Source organism: Lepisma saccharinum, chromosome 28, assembly GCF_977018435.1.
Source record: "Lepisma saccharinum chromosome 28, izLepSacc3.1, whole genome shotgun sequence".
Classification (NCBI taxonomy): Eukaryota; Metazoa; Arthropoda; class Insecta; order Zygentoma; family Lepismatidae; genus Lepisma; species Lepisma saccharinum.
Window position 1 is genome coordinate 26,392,722 of NC_139256.1, and position 4,679 is coordinate 26,397,400.

General features: G+C 37.0%; 1 long non-coding RNA gene across 1 annotated transcript; it reads right to left on the reverse strand.

Annotated features, from left to right (window-relative positions):
* Positions 1-617: 617 nt before the first annotated feature.
* Positions 618-2,657, reverse strand: LOC145980751 (uncharacterized). The gene is made up of 2 exons (XR_014440881.1): positions 2,605-2,657; positions 618-888 (listed from the first exon to the last, which is right to left on the reverse strand). It is a non-coding gene; the product is annotated as an uncharacterized LOC145980751 (long non-coding RNA).
* Positions 2,658-4,679: the final 2,022 nt, after the last annotated feature.

Below are 4,679 nucleotides of genomic sequence, written 5' to 3' on the forward strand. Positions count from 1 at the left end.
GAATAAAAATATTATTAACATAAACATTTTTTGTATCTACAAACGTAAATTTATGAAAACATAGTTGTGATCAGGTGGATACTACGCAAGTCAAAAAGGAAAAAAAAATGAATAACTGCTAGTACCATTTGAGATGAAGCTTTAAGTCCACATTATGACTAGATTGGCTAAACGGAATTCGACCTAACAATTTATAGTGTGGTGCGAACCACTGTCTGCCTCCCTGGTATCGAACCCGATATCCCTTGAGTACAAGGCGACGAAGACATGGAGGACGGCACGCTGTTGTACGCCGGCTCTTACAGAATATTATGTAAAACTATTCTGAGTTCAAATCTGTGTATTTTAATATCGAACCAGGTTTTAAGAGAATATGATCAAAAAACCTTGAACTTACCAATTGTCCTAATAATAATAACATATTATTTTTCGAAATAATGAACGAGTTCATTATAATATATCAAAACACAAACACACTCACATGCACACAGGTAGGCTATATATCCAGTTAAAATTAGGTACAAAGAAATTATATCAAAGGTTTTGTGAATATTTATTTATTTTTAATAAAATATTTTTGTATTTTTATAAATATTAAGTAGTAAATACAGCTTGAGTGTTTGTTTCCATTTGTCGTGAATAATACTAAGTGGAGGTGAGAGCCGTTGCAATAAGTTAACCCCACACGGCGCCTTGGGAAACGAGAAGTGGGGAAGACCAGACAGCGCTCCTTCCAAGAAGAGGAGAAGAAGAGAGAAGAGCGGGGGATCCCCAGGAAGAAGACCAAACAGCGCCACCACCGACAAGGGGACTCCCCAGGAGGATCTGGCGCTTGTCTCTTTCTTCGGCTGCCACGAAGACGACGGCCATCAGGAGAGCGAGGAGGAGCTGGAAAGAAAATAACAAGCTCATTAGCTGATAATAAAATACACGTATGGTTGAAAGAATATTTCCTTATAAAAGCTACCAGTAACTGAATACTTAATAACATCAGCGCTATTATTATATACTAAAGAGTTTTGAGTTTTAAGTGCGCACTTAAACTAATTTGGACTTGTCCTGCAATTTAATGTGGAATATGGATCATTATGTACGTCTATCGAATCCGGATTCCTATGATCACAAGGCGTCGACGTTAGTACTACTCCATCGGCGAGGCCCATGTACTAAATATATTGTACGTATATGAAAACTAGGAATATTAGTGATAATTCTTATATAGAAAGGACTCGCTCCATATTCTGAAAGGAATATTGTGCCTTACTAAGAGGAAAATTAATTGTACTATGAGATTAATACTAAAATTAAACTTAAATTATTTAATACGTTTTCCAAAGAAAATCCAAATGATAGTCGTGAATTACTCGTACACCGTTACGTAAAACCAAGATACACGTTCTGAGTACGAATTTAGAACTCTAATAATATTTTAGCCTGCTGTCGGTACTGCAGTAAAATCACGATTAACTTAGGAGAGAATATAAAAAATCGGCATATGAAAACAAAGGTAGAATTACATCATAAGTTGCAGAAGAGAACACTTCTGAACGTAAAGAAGGTATTTCTCTTTTCAAAATTATAACAACTGTTACGGCCTTACTAATACACTTTATATTCGTACACGATTAATTAAGTAAATGACGCATTTCTAGTAATGGTGGTTAGGTACCAACCTGTGAATTGCAACCTGGACGACAATTTTTCGTGTTTTGCACGCTAAAGAAAGTGAATTCATGTTATTTTCACAAACTGAAGGAAGGTGAATTCATACTACTGTATTAAACTATTTTCTGTTCATTATAATAATTAATTGATATATCCGTTCTTTAGCAGAGAAATTTTAGAAGAGAAGTTAGGTTGGCTATGTGACACTTGTCCAGCAACCTATAACTAAAGTGCAGGAGGCCTTAGAAAGAGCGTTTCGCGGGGTAACAGCAGACTTCGCTCGCACACTATTGCCGATACTCTCGTGTCGTCTGCTCCTCAGCCGAACAAACAGGCCGAGGTAGCAAGAGGCAGAGGTCACTCACCCTTCCAGAAGGGTGCAGCGAGCTAGCTGTGGCAACCGGGCTATCATTCGCGGACCTGATTGGTTCTCGCAGACACACCCCAATATTGTTGTCTGCTGTAAGCCCGCGAAGCGATCTTTCTAAGGCCTTCTACACTATAGTGTGACTTTTTTTTAGACAATTTGAAGCAAATAAGATCTTAATTTTATAAAATACAAACATACTCCCAGCTTCTTGCCTACAAAGTGCTGAGAGATCTGATTTAGGAAGCTACTATAAGTATCAATATTTTACAAATCCTTTTACAGATAACGAGATGCGAGTTAACACCACTTTTCTGTACCTGTAAGCTAATCGTAACGACGAAGATGGATGATGATTAAATGAAACTGATGAGAAACATATATGCTCAGAAACTTCCGTGTCAAGGCTGGTGTTCGAACTCAGAACATTCGATGGCAGATTTACCTTAGGCATTATTTATGTATCACCTATTCAGCTTGTGTTGTTGTGTGTAGTCTTTCCTCCACACGTACACCTAGGACGATATAGCCTATTTCGCAACACAAAAGTTGGATATTTTAGTATTACTTACCAGAATCTTCATGTTGGATTTGCTTAGTCAGTCAGTTCAACACACTGCAGATGTAGAATGATGCTACTAGTCGGAAGGAGAGGTTCTTTTATACGTAAAGTGAAGGACACGATATTCTTCAGACTACTGAAAACAATGCCCCGCCCATCCATACCGATGTAAAATCATGAGCTGCATTGAAAGACCTTGAGTGAGTTCAAACCCAGCGTATGCATGCATGTATTCAATTTTACGTAATTTCACATCTGTATCGATAATAAATATATTTTACAAAAATGCTTGATATATATGCGTTTAACAAGAATGTTGTAAGACATACGGATATTTGTTACCAAATTTGCATGATCATTTTCGTAAGGGAAATTGCATCATCTCGGAAACATATCTGAGGTCTCCTTGGAATTTTTCTCTGGTCCTTGTGTTATTGAGGCCTTTAGAATGTATTTTATATCAAGATAAATTTGGGCACTATTACATGAACATAAAAGTTTTATAGAACCATTAAGTAATTTACACGAGTAATACATTTCATTGGATTGCAGTTCAACACTGCAGTTTAGTTGAATCCAAGACAAAAGAACGTGGAAACAGAAAAGCTCTCTACCTTGGTAAAGAGCCGATCTACGTGGCGGAGTGATTAGCATAGCGCGGTACGACGCCGGGTCCCGGTTCGAATCCAGGCCTGGGAGTTATTTGTGAGTGTCCCTTCATTAATACCATGATATAATCATTCATCCTTATCGTCGTGATTACCCAAAAGGGACAGAAAAGTGACTCTAAATATCAAATCAATCTTGGTAAGACTGCGGCAAGTTTTGATTACAATTTCAGGAGTGTCTTCAGTGCAAGAGTTATTTACTTTCTGCTTCAAATCTTCACGAAATGTATTGGAAACATCGTATGTTTACGAAGCATCCCAAGTACTTCCAACATCTTTACGTTTGTAAAATATCAAAGCAAAATATATGATGCTGCTAAATTTATTGAAAGGATTTAAGAATGTAAAAGAATGAATTATCCATTTGGTGTAAACAATATTTTTTCAAGTTGTTTTTTATAGGGGTGTATCAGGCAGGATTTCCCTGTTAATATTAATATTCTCCCCTTTTTGGCTCTAAGTTATTTCCCCCCGCGGAGATTGTATTTGTGGGGTACGTACGGCTAACTGAGAAGTTAATAGTAGGCAAATTGTTCATAGCTATTTTAATTCTTTTTTATTTCGTATACATCGCGTGTTGCTTTAGAGAATAGAATTCTGTTGATTCGATGAAGGTGCTCCCCTCTACACATAAACGATTTAGTTTCAAATAATTATCATCATACTGCGAAAAAAACACTGAATGCAAATTGTTATGCATAATTTATCTACTGTTTCTCTTGCCGTTGTAAAAAAATTACATTATATACGTATTGATGATCCTTGTAGTAAAGTTTACCATCTGGTGATCATTTTGAACAATTTTTGTACAAGAATATTCAATCTCCCATTGCTTGAAATACTTCCATGTAATAAGTTTCAAAGTAAGTAAGTCGTGTCCTGGCGTGAGTCCTGCTAAAATGTTGAAGGGTCTAGAAAGAAACAAATTATACTAAAGGCATTTTTCCTTTTGTGATAGATTATGTGTAAACAGCAGCGAAAATTTGACAAATACTTGCTTCAATTTGTTCTTATGTCCGTTTCGTGGATTCAAATTACGAGAGCCTCTTTAATAAGTATATAAGATATTTCTAACAAATGCAACATGCATCATACGAAGTCATCGGAAGCTCTTCCCACGACTAGAATTGTTTCAAAAACATATTCTCATTTACGAAAACTTTTTAGATTCAAATATTATTACTTTTAAGAACAAGGAATTGTTGTTTTGATTATCTCTGTCGCTCTTTCTCTCTCTCTCGCTCTCTTCCTGCGAATAAACATCCATGGCGGTGATTAGAGGGGCGGGGGGGGGGGGAAGTCGCCACTTTTGCCCCCACACTATGCTAAACCTAAGGGAAATATACTGTCTTTGCCCCCCGGTTTTGGAACACAATCGCCGCCACTGTCAGGTACTGTTTATTTCGGCGACTTTCTT